The following is a 13,356-nucleotide window of genomic DNA, read 5'->3' on the forward strand; positions in this document are numbered from 1 at the left end:
GTTCATCTAGAGATTAATTTTACTGCCACTCATCTACCGTTTAAACTGAAGTTTAAGAATACATAACTTACAACATGGCAGAACGAATGGATCTCGAAGATATTTTTGAGGTGTTTGAAGAAATACTAAGCGATGATGAAGAAGTGGTTCAAATCATTGAACGACCATGGGCACCACGAGTTTTTCGAGCAAGGGCACGTCAATTTCATGTACGGAATGAAACAGAGTTTTTAAATAAGTTTAGGCTTACAAAACAGGCTGTCATAACCCTATTTCAGCAAATTGGTGCTAGAATAAAACATGCAATGAAAAGGTAAGAATGTAAAAATGAGTTTTTGAACTGTTTGAATATCAAAATTGTAAATTTTAGAAAATAAAGTAACCTCCTTCTATTTCAGAAATCACGCTGTAAAACCCCTCAGTCATCTACTAATAGCATTGCGGTTTTATGCCTCCGGTAGTATGTTTATTATAATGGGATATTTCGGAGGAATTCATAAGACTAATTTTTCACGGACTATATAAATATGTCTGTACTAACTGCACAAGCAATTCTTTTTCCTTACAAGTAAAATTAGGAGAAAATTTACTGTTTTTATCTGCTATTTTACCCATAAGAAGTAAACAAAACATTATCGACAGTCATCTTTTCTTGCAAAGCACTGCAAAACATTATCGACAGTCATCTTTTCTCGCAAGTCACTGCTACCAAGATCGCATATTTCCTTCTTCGCCTCAGTTTAACCTAGGCCAGCAATTACAAGTCTCAACATCGGTTTAAACTCGTTACAGTTTAACTCAAACTTCAGTTTAAACCTTCATTATAATACCGGCCCTTAGTCAAGCAGTCCGTGCCCTCCTTCCCAAGTCTTCCCAGCCCAAAGTTTGCAATATTTTAGTAACACAAAAGAGTAGTATGCAAAACCAAAGTATGAGATTAATATTAAGAAATGTCAGCTATAAAACTATTTTGTATGTATATATTAAGATAATGTATTCGTCATCTTCCAACCATCTTACCTGGAGCTCATTCAGTACCGAGGCCAATGATCGTCTACCACTGATTCACAGAGGTAGCTACCATCCTCTGAACACTTGGCTAACTTCATATCTTTCCCTTCCTATCTGATATCCGTGTTGCGTGAATGAGATAGAGCTTTTTAATTTCTTCTAAGTGGTACTTCTAAAGTTAAGAGTATTTAAGTGAATTACATCTTTTATTTCCTCTTAAAGAGCAATTCTCTAAAACTTCTCAAGTGTTTTGTTGTAGCAAGCACGAAAGTATGTCGAACGTTGAATGACATGGAAGGTATTCTTAAGAACTGGTCGGTCGTTACACCGCGAACAATGCAGTTCTATTGTTGAAGACCGTACCCAAGTTCTAGTTCTTTATGCTCCTTTTCATTTAGCATTCCTAAGTCCCTGGACTGATTTTACGCAATATTCAATGCTACCTTAGTCTATGCTCAACTTTTTCCTTTCTACGTAACTAATGTATCCTCCTACCGAGCTTGATAGCTGCAGTCGCTTAAGTGCGGCCAGTATCCAGTATTCGGGAGATAGTAGGTTCGAACCCCACTGTCGGCAGCTCTGAAAATGGTTTTCCGTGGTTTCCCATTTTCACACCAGGCAAATGCTGGGGCTGTACCTTAATTAAGGCCACGGCCGCTTCCTTCCCACTCCTAGCCCTTTCCCGTCCCATCGTCGCCATAAGACCTATCTGTGTCGGTGCGACGTAAAGCAACTAGCAAAAAAAAAAAAGTATACTCTATCTGCTCCAGTCTATTTGTCATAATGAATAATGTTATTTGTTTTACGTCCCACTAACTTCTTTCTTACGGTTTTCGGAGACGCCGAGGTACCGGAATTTAGTCCCGCAGGAGTTCTTTTACGTGCCAGTAAATCTACCGACACGAGTCTGACGTATTTGAGCACCTTCAAATACCACCGGACTGAGCCAGGATCGAACCTGCCAAGTTAGGGTCAGAAGGCCAGCGCCTCAAACGTCTGAGCCACTCAGCCCGGCCTATTTATCATATATCTTGATCCGTCCCTACTATTCTCACCCTCCACACTTCCTCTCAAAAACTAACTGAGCAAGTTCTGCATGTTTTGAGATATGCTCCATCAATCTATCTTCTTTGTCTGGTCAAATTTCACCAAATATTTCTCCTCTCACCAACTCGATCCAGTGTTCCGTGCCATTCAGCATTCTTCCGTAACGCCACATTCAAAAGCTTCTATTCTCCTTCTTTCTGTTCATGTTTGATGCATGTGTAAGTCGCCATTTTATGTCTTCCTTACTATTTCTGCTACCCTTAGTTATTCTAACACCCAAGTAACAATACTGATCTACTTGCTTCAAGAGTTTGTTTCCTAATTTGCTACTTTCTGCATTACATTACTTTGTTCTATCTCCCATTGCTTTGGCGGCAGCGTGCCGGCCTCTCACCTCTGGATTCCGTCGTTCAAGTCCCGGTCACTCCATGTGAGATCTGTACTGGACAAAGTGAAGGCGGAGCAAGATTTTCTCCGAGTACTCCGGTTTTACCTGTCATCTTTCATTCCAGCGACACTCTATCATTTCATTTGGCAGACATTAATCATTGCCGCAGACGTGAGCGACAGGCTTCGGCAGCCGCACTATTCCTATCCTCGCCGCTGGAAGGGGCTTCATTCATTCCATTCCTGATCCGGTCGAATGACTGGAAACAGGCTATGGACTTCCATTTGCTTGTCGTTTTTCGACTGCATTGCATTTGGATTTATTTATTTTCATCTTGTGCTCATTCGACAAAGCCGTGTCCATTTCACATGCAATTTCTCCAGATCTTATGCGACTCCAGAAAAAATATTAGGTATTCTCGGGGTTTTGATTACCTCTCCTCGAGCTGAGAACCCTTTTGCAAATTTGTCTTCAATGTCTCTTATCGTCTGTTCTACCCAACTGCAATCCTACCTCATAACATTACGGTTAGCTCCTCCTTTTTCATATTCCTTGACCGAGCTCGATAGCTGCAGTCGCTTAAGTGCGGCCAGTATCCAGTATTCGGGAGATAGTGGGTTTGAGCCCCACTGTCGGCAGCCCTGAAAATGGTTTTCCGTGGTTTCCCATTTTCACGCCAGGCAAAGGCTGGGGCTGTACCTTAATTAAGGCCACGGCCGCTTCCTTCCAAGTCCTAGCCCTTTCCTGTACCATCGTCGCCATAAGACTTATCTGTGTCGGTGCGACGTACAGCCAATAGCATATTCCTTCATTGTTATTCCTGCAGATTAATTTTGTGCAGATTGTGGATAAATCTTCTTTCTCGTATTTGATTTTGATTACTGTGTGAACTTCAACAAATAAACCCTAATAAGTTTTTTCTGGTCTGAGTAGACGCTGGCCTTCTGAGCCCAACTTGGCAGGTTCGATCCAGCATCTGTCCGGTGGTATTTGAAGGTGATTTACTAGCATGTTGAAGATCTCTTGCGGGAAAAATTCGAGCACCTCGGCGTCTCCGAAAACCTAAAAAGTAGTTAGTGGGACGTAGGATTAATAACATTAATTTTTTTCTGTTCTCACTCTCCGGAGATTTTACGACACGATGTATTATTTTAACGGGCTAATCTTCAAATAATTACCATCCTCTCAGCACAAGGCCTTCTCTCGGTCAGGAACTCAAATTGATTGAGAGACATATGGGCTTCAGTGGTTTCGGGAGGTTAGTATACATGAGCACAAGGTCAGTAACTATATGGAAATTCCCTGGAATAGGCTTCAGTTTTCAAGATTTTAGAGTTTTAATTTTCAAACACCATTTAGGAGCCGTCGCATATGCCAGCATTTAGACAAGCTTTCTCCAGAAGCTGGGTTACTAATGTAATCTGTATGTGTTGGAATTTCCATCCAGTAATATTATAATTTAATTTTCTTTTTACTTTTAGCCTCGGATATTCTTTGATCTATCGTGCCCATTTTTCATACGTCCTTTTATTGAAAATTTATTTAGTTCCAAAGTTCAGTTATAACAAAAGTAGTGTTTAATGCAATATTGAAACGTGTTACTTCAAGATGAATCGCATCAGAAATAACAGACAGTTAACAAAAGGTTCGGAACTGTGAAAGAAGTCGTTCTAAGAGATACAGAAGCGAACCCGTGGAAATGGAAGGTGCTTAGACGACTCGGACGTGTTCAAGTGTCGGAGCTTTGACAGCACTACAGCTTTCAAACAGCATTCAGGAAAATTTGCCTGAATCATAAAAATCACATTCATGAGGAATTCTAAATATATACTGATTTTATACTTCGAAAAATCTTGACAAAATTAGGATCTGCTACACTATATCCCTTTGTTAGCATACAAGAGACATGCGTGTACCAGGTTAATTCCGTAGGTTTCGGGTAGTCTAGTACAGAGCTGACTATTCTTCCCCTCTTGTCCCGCGATTATGAATAGTGGCCAGCACTATCTCCAGATCTGCCTCCTATTGAATTTTTTGCTAAATGATGCGACGTCTGATCCAGTCTTGACGGCAAGTTAATGACCTTGCACAGTTTCGACATCAGGTGCAAGAGACCTGGAACACTGTGCCGCAGGATGATATTCGTCACTGGAACGATCGTCTGCATGCTAGAATACAAGCATGGCGGCTGGACAATAGTAATACACTGCGCATTGATATGGCGGGAAGCACCTTCAGAACTTGGCCTATATTGCTCACCATGTAATGTCCTCAAGCTGTTTTACCTCTAAGTTGAATCGTGAAAAGAGTAAAAGAATTATTCCAATGTTGCATTTTTTTCCCTCCAGTGCATGCATATGTTTCTTTGGATTTCAGTTTTTTACAAGTTGATTTTTATCACCATTTTACAAATTAAATACGCGTCCGAGATCCTTTCTTTCTATTCTAGAGCATCACACAAATAAAATTATTAGATCATTTGTGGTGACCGGCACCAGATTATGGAATTCCCTGCCAGCTCAGATCAGAGAAACTAGCTTTGTCAAGATTTAAGGTCACCTGCCGAGACTACCTGCTGAGGACAGCTGACTAAATGGTTGAGAGTAGTATAATTGGACAGTTCGGCGGCCACCACCCCCACCGGCTCCCAGAGGCCACCTCCACCTCCACCACCACCACAGCCAGAGGCCTCCCAGATGCCTCCTCCACCACCACCACAGCCAGAGGTCTCCTCCACCACCCGCGGGAAATTTGAATTTGTAAACAAAGCCGCGTGCTTTTTGACAGCTGTCATCGACAACAACGCATCGCTAACCTCCGTACTGCCATCTTGACGGGCCTAAACCTCAGTAGTACCAACTTAACCTAACTAGCGCGAGGTAAACAAATCCACGTGTTTTTGACAGACAACAACGCATCGCTAACCTCAGTACTGCCATCTTGATGGGCCTAAACCTCAGTAGTACCAACTTAACCTAACTAGCGCGAGATAAACAAATCCACGTGTTTTTTGACAGCCACGTGCTTTTTTGACAGCTGTCAACGCCATCTTTAATCCAGAGAGCACCGTGCTGCCCTCTTTATCGTAGTAGATGTAAATTCGTCACCTGTCATCCGCAGTGCTGCCATCTTAACGGACCTAAACCTTAGTGCTACCAACTTAACCTCACTAGCGCGAGATAAACAAATCCACGTGCTTTTCTGACAGCTGTCATCCGCCATCTTCAATCTATAGAGCACCGTGCTGCCCTCTTTAGCTACTTACCTTTGAAATGTGGTGGCGGATAATTTGAAAAATGCTTTTTGACAGCAGCCATCTTTGAACACCGTGCTGCCCTCTTTAGCTAGATACCTGTGGTGGCAGACATTTCTACGTGACAGCAGCCATCTTTGAGCACAGTGCTGCCCTCTTTGTGGCGGCGGGAAATTCCACGTGCTCTTGTTTGGAAACAAATTCACATGCTATTTTCTGACAGCTGTCATCCGCCATCTTGCAACACAAACCTCAGTGCTACACTCTTTAGCTAGATACCTTTGAAATGTGGTGGCGGAAAATTCTACATGCTCTTGTTTGGAAACAAAATTATGCGCTTTTTGGACAGCTATCATCCGCCATCTTTAATCCAGAGAGCACCGTGCTGTCCTCTTTAGCTACTTACCTTTGAAATGTGGTGGCGGCAAATTCCACGTGCTCTTGTTTGGAAACAAACCCATGTGCTTTTCTGACAGCTGTCATCCACCATCTTTAATCCAAAGAGAACAGTGCTGCACTCTTTAGTTGAAATGTGGTGGTGGCAAATTCCACGTGCTCTTGTTTGGAAACAAACCCATGTGCTTTCCTGACAGCTGTCATCCACCATCCTTAATCCAGAGAGAACAGTGCCGCACTCTTTAGTTGAAATGTGGTGGCGGCAAATTCCACGTGCTCTTGTTTGGAAACAAATTCTACGCGCTCTTCAGCTGTCATCCACCATCTTTAATCAAGAGAGCACCGTGCTGCCTCTTTGTCGTGGCGGATAATTTGAAAAATTCTTTTCGACAAGCAGCCATCTTTAATCCAGAGAGAACAGTGCTGCCCTCTTTAGCTACTTACCTTTGAGGCGGTTAATTTGAAAAATTCTTTTCGACAAGCAGCCATCTTTAATCCAGAGAGAACAGTGCTGCCCTCTTTAGCTACTTACCTTTGAGGCGGTTAATTTGAAAAATTCTATTTAACAAGCTGCCATCTTTAATGAAAAGAGCATCGTGGTGCTATCTTGCGGGTAAATTTTACGTCACAGCTGTCATCCACCATCTTGCATTGCTAACCTTAGTGCTGCCCTCTTTAGCTACTTACCTTTGAAAAAAAATCTATTTGACAAGCTGTCACCCGCCATCTAGCATCGCAAACCTCAGTGCTGCACTCTATGTGGTGGCGGATAATTTGAAAAAAATCTTTTTGACAAGCAGCCATCTTTAATCAACAGAGCACCGTACTGCCATCTTTAGCTACCGCCATCTTACATCGCTTACCTCGCTGCTGCACTCTTTAGTTGAAATGTGGTGGCGGTAAATTCGAACAAGTTTAATCACGCATCGGGAAAGCTAGAGTAAGGACGTGCTGCAGTGATGACGTCATCATGCATGTTTAGACTTGTCCGTTTTCTTAAGAGTAAGTCGGTGTAAAGGAATGCAATAAGTATGCATCATAAAAACAAGAGTTTGCATGTGCTGCAGTGATGACGTTATTGTGCATGTTTAAACCCGTTCGTTGACTAAAAGCTTTAGTCTTCGAGAAACAGTGATAGAGAGTAGAGTGCAAACATGACGAAAACATTAATAGTTTATGTGCAAGGCTTTAAAGTAAACGGAAACAAATTTGTGTTTAAAGAGGTGGCTGTGTTATATTGCAGTATGTTGTGGGCACCAAAACTTGTTAGTTTAGTATTTAGTCCACCGTTCCCTTACTGTTTGCAAACAGATGAAGATAAAAAGCAGACTCAGTAGATTGAAAACAATTTAGGTTTGAAGTGGGAAGAAAAAGGAATACCTTATCGTTTTCTACCTTTAATGATGAATGCACATTTATCAAGAGCAGATCTTGTTCTTTTAAAGGGTTGTGAAAAGAAAGAATGGTTGCGTGATTTTCTACCATCATCGTGTGAAGTTATCGACATGCATGAATTGGGTGCCCATCATTTAAAACTCTTCGGAAAGAGCATAGTAGAGAAACAAGTAAACAGTCTTTACAACATGTGTGCATGCTCTTTGATTGGTTGTGTTGCAGTGCATGCCGGGAAGTGAACAACATATGTAAACTGCAATGTCGAAATAACCTTAGTGTAAAAGAAACATTTCTAGAGTAAAGACATCATGTCATTTCTAACAGATACTAAGTGTAACGCAGTTGAAAAGGCGATCGTAAAGTTTTATGCATGCAAAAAGAAACTAAACACTTTTACTGAAGAAGAGTTAAATGCATTACCAAAGGCATTTTTGGTTAATGTAGCTGCGAATGCTGTAAAGAAGGTTTGGGATAAGGTGCCTCGTGAGTGGACTTAAGATTCTGTTTTGTCAGAGCTTCAAACGTGTAGTTTACATCATGAACACGTGAGTTTAGGTAGAAGACCTTCTGTGAGACAGTGCCGTACATGTCAACTAATTAAACTGTATCACGGACCTAAAACTAACGAGTTGTCTTCGCTTATAAACACTTATCATGGCTGTGGAGAGAGTAAACAAGGAAAAGGTGAAGAAACGTGCTGGGAGAAAGATGAGGAAGCATGTTGGGCGTGGACTCATCAATAGAGTGATTGATCTTCTTTTCTTCGTGCTTCATCTCCCCTGCGGCCCTAGAACACGTTCGTCTGACACGTAGTTACATGCTGCCTGCATAGAGTATGTCGTGTAGCTGTTAAAATCTGCTTCGTAAAGTTATGCTGTGTGTGTGTATGTGTTATTACCTAGTGCTTTAGCTGCTCAGAAGAATATAGCAGCACTTGTCGTTGTTGGTGTAATAAAACGAAAACTGAGTGACAAAGACCGTAAAATAAACAAAGGATAAAAATGTATATATATATATATATTCTAAAATAAATATGAATTGTCAAAACATATTACAGGTGTTGTTTAATCCTACAGCATGTCCTAGTGACTTAGAAGAAAGGAGAGGTAGAGGATTAAAAGAAAACACACATAAGATTTAAAGTACATCCTCTTTATTAATCCATGAATTAAAGCTGTTATTAAAACCAAGGCATTTAACATACAGTTTATTGCCACGACGTCGAATAACACGTTCAACTAAATAGTGATCAGGATATTTTGTTTTCTGCAGTTCTTCGATGTAGAATCCTCCTTCAATAGGCTGTCCTCTGAGATCGCGAAGTAAATACGTAACTGGATTAGTAAGCTTAACACTTCTGATTTGAAAAATTTCAGTGCTCCAGTTAGGTGTGTATCCTTTTGCAAAGATAGACTTGTGTTTGCTGATGCGAACAAAATCACCTCCTTTAAAGCGATGGCGACGTGGATCAGCTGTTTTAATTACAAGATGAATAGCATTTATACGAGGTGTATTCTTTGTAACAAGACGTGGCTTTGTTCCGATAGTGCGATGAGGTGTATCGTTGTAGGTAGATAAAAGTCTAGGTAGCAGATCAATCCAACGATATGAACCTTGCGCTGTAAATTCTCGCCACATCATTGTTTTGAGTGTACGATTAAAGCGTTCTACAACACTTGCCTTGAGATTACTGAACGTAGAGTAGTGTTGAATGCCAAGTAACTTGAGGTAAGAAGAAAAATCCTTGTTGTAAAACTCTTTACCTTGATCAGTTTGAAGAAGCCTTGGACAGCGTTTCGATTCTTCAACAATATGTTTAAATGCTTCTTTAACTTGAGCTGCGGTTTTAGAACGCACGGGTTGTGCAAAAGCAAACTTCGAGTACACATCGATAACAGTAAGGAGATACTTATACCCCTTATTACTAGAGGCATATGGAATCATTTCTACTAAGTCTGCTTGCCAGAGATTATCTTTTCCTCGTGTAATAACGCGTCTGCGACAGTAGGTGCGACGTGCTGGTTTATGTAACTCATGTGCGATGTTTACCTTTACAGGTGAGATCTTCTCTTGACGAGCCATTACAATATAATACCGGCATAACGTAGTTCTCTTTCTATTTCTAGAATTTCTGATCCGTGACCAGTGTGACCAGCCTCTTGCGATGCTCTTAAAAGTTGTAATCGTTCAACGAGTAAGTTTGGGTCATTCCAGTATCTTACATCCACATACGGCAACAAAGGCTTGTAGATAACATCAAGACTACGTGCAGTCGGAAACAGCTTAGAAATAAACTCACGATACTTGTAACTCTTATTCGCATTTACAGCTTCTGTTCTCTTGTAATTACGTCGTGTTGCGTCAGTAGCAAAAAGTATTGCTTTATATTTTTTAAGATCATCTTGTAAAATTATATCCTTGTCAGGTATTCGTGAGAAAAGAAGTTCTAAGAGTCCTTTCGTAGGTTTATAGGTAACACCTTTTACAATGAGTTTGTTGTTATTAATCTTAACATTTGAATTTCCTATCCGGAAACAGTCATCTTCGTAGCGAATACCGTAGGTAGTGTCAGTTTGTCCTGTAAAAAGTTTTTCTATATAAGGTGCAAAGAGAGATCCATAGGTATCTTGAATAAAAGTTCTAAACTGATTGCGATACTCTGGTGTAATCATAACCTCAGACAAAGATGGTAGATTTTGCGTCGATGTAGTAGGTGTTTCAGCAATAACATCTGTAGTTAAAAACTCAACACGCTTAGATGGTGATGTATCATTAAGTTCTTCTTCTTCTTCCTTATCTTCCTCTTCTTGATCTACATCCTGCTTCTTCTCTTCCTTATCTTGTTTATGCTTTTCTTCTTCATGCTTCTCTTTATGATATGATGTTTGCATAGAAGCAAAACTTGAAGTAGACTGCGCTAATGAAGTAGAATTAAAAATTTCTTTGAGTGGTGTACTTAGTTGTGTTTTTAAAAATAAATCCGTGTCTGCTTGAATACGTTTAAGCTCCTTAAATTTCCGTCGAATACTGTTTCGAGCTTGGATGATATGTTTTGTGATCTCCTTGCTAGATGTTAACATGATGATGGTTTTTAACCAAGTAGTTACTGTAATTCTGTGTTAATGCATATAAAATGATCGAAACCCATGCGATATCGTCCATGCTTTACATCACTTTCTTTATCAATAACTAAAAAGCTGTAACGGTGTAATGACCAACATTTAGGACACATACGTTTAAAGTCATCGAATGTCATATCAGTGTTAACATGATCGTTATACACATGTCGCATGTTGCGCTCATCTTGCCGAAAAAGCACAATAACATTTGCGTTGTCACGTATCAACTGCTTAGGCACACGAGAATATGTTTGGCACAAATAGATGCAATCAACATATTTATGCCGACCCATACTAAAGAATGCACGAATAACATTTTGCTGTTCTGTTGCGACATCATCAAAGATCATAAGAGAATTAGGAAGCACATCGTCTGGTGATGGTACTTGCTCATGCGAATTAAATTTAAAATATCTTATTCCATCTTTAACTAGATCGTGCATTACAGTTTGTAGAATAGTATATAGCGGCTGATAGAGTGACTTTGCGAAAACGTAAATATTCTCGAAGCATACACCATTTACAGAAGTAATAAGTGTGAGTAAAAGATTTGTTTTCCCGCATCCCGACGGGCCTGATATAATACATCGAACAGTAAAAGGAAACAACGTTCCATGACGTTTTCCTCTAGTTGTACTAGAACTAGGTAAGAGATGTGGTACAATGTCGGTAACAGGTAGCGTGTCTTGCTGCTTTATAATCTTCATGATAACTGAATCATAAAGTATGTAATAGTAATATATATATTAAACGAAACAAGAGGTAACGGTTAGTTTATGATTTGCTCTTGACTAGTAAAGTCGTGTCCAGCATGGTGAAACAACGATATCCAAACGACATGAAGAAGAAGAAGAAAGTAAAAACTGTTGGATGGAAAGATGTTATAAAGGCTGCGCAAAAAGCTATTCGAGGGGAATACAATCCTCGTGTAGCTATTACTAAAGCGTTACGCGCAGCAAGAGCGAGAATTTCTCCAAAGTGCAGAGCAATATTTAGTAAACGTGCACGAATTATTCCTGTACCAAAAGGAGGAGGATTTCTTCCTGCGCTGTTTGCTGGCTTAGCAGCTTTAGGGTCATTGCTAGGTAGTGCTAGTGCTGTAGCGAGAACTGTCAAAGCTGTAGAAGAAGCGAAACAACAGTTGAAAGAGAGTGAACGTCATAACAAGACGATGGAGGCAATTGCGTTACGAGGCAAAGGTATGAACATGAAGCTAGCGCCATACAAGAAAGGGCTTGGTATCTACATTTCTCCAAAAAACGTCTACTGAATGCACTGCCATATCGAGCTCTAACGCATGATGAAGATTTTACGTTTGCTAAACAACTAGGAATTCATTATTTTCGAGGAGTGTATATGCGCGATCAACTACCAGCACGCCCACGTGAACGTGAAAGTGCCGTAATTAACTTGGACGACAGTCGTGGACATGGAACTCATTACGTTGCTTATGTAAAACGTAAATCTAAAGTATGGTATTTTGATAGCTATGGAGACTTACCTCCTCCTTTTGAGCTCATACGTTATTTCGGAAGCAGTGCAGACATTGTTTACAATAAAAACCGTGTGCAAAACTTTAATACACGCATGTGCGGACGATTATGTCTTATGTTCTTATATCAAACCCAGACAGTCGAGAAAGTGCATTAGTGTCTACGTGATGACGAACAGTGAAAGAACGTTTGCTGTACGTGGAGAAGGACCTGAAACAACCGTCTATTTTAATCCACCAATCGAACTTGGCTATCAGCCGCATAGTCTTGGACTAGTATCGTTTGTAAGCTACAATAAAATCTATAATGTGCGTGATGGTTTAAACAAGTTCTATTACGATGAGTATGTGCTAACACTACCCTCAGGTAGTTATACAGTAGACGATATTCACGACTATATTGAAAGTACGTTAATTGATCAGTTTGGGGAAGATAGCTTTAGTAATCATAATTACAAGTTCTCAATCACTATAAGCAACATTACACATAAATGTGTTATTGAATCATCATTTAAGATTGACTTCAAATCACAACCTGATTCGATTGGACCACTGCTTGGATTTTCATCGAGGGAGCTCCTACCGAACCTACGTTACGAGTCTGATCAACCTATAAAACTCTTCGATGATTATAATGTGAACATTACTTGTAATATTATTACAGACTTGAATAGTAATCTACAACCTTCGCACGTCCTGCACGACTTCATTGTTACAGAGGAACGTGGATATACTATTTGTGAGAAACCAGCAGTAGTTCTTTATCATCCTGTGTCTGTAAAACACATTAGCAACATTACTCTTAGACTTGTAAATAAACATAATCAGCTTATTCATTTAGATCAGCACGCGAACGTAGCTTACAAACTACATCTTAAACCAGTATGAAAACCATCTATAAAACACGGTGTACATTCCGAAGACATACTACATGTGTGCAGAGACTCATCGAGTTAACAGATACCCATAAGCAGATACTCCAAGATTTAGGATATACACTACTACAACAGAATGGAAGAAATGCTAGACATTACGAATACAGTAGAAAGTCGTGATGGTGTAGTACGAAGTGAGCTTCATTCCTATCAACCTTTCATGTTTGGATTAAATAACAATGATGAAATTCATTTTATTATTAATCAACAAGATGTTTACACCTTAACACACGAAAGCTACCTCTATATTGAAGGACGACTAGAAAAGTCTGATGGAAGTGGACCAAGCACTTCACAACTAAACAACCATGCTCTAGCTT

Source organism: Anabrus simplex, chromosome 9 (assembly GCF_040414725.1).
Source record: "Anabrus simplex isolate iqAnaSimp1 chromosome 9, ASM4041472v1, whole genome shotgun sequence".
NCBI classification, from domain to species: Eukaryota; Metazoa; Arthropoda; class Insecta; order Orthoptera; family Tettigoniidae; genus Anabrus; species Anabrus simplex.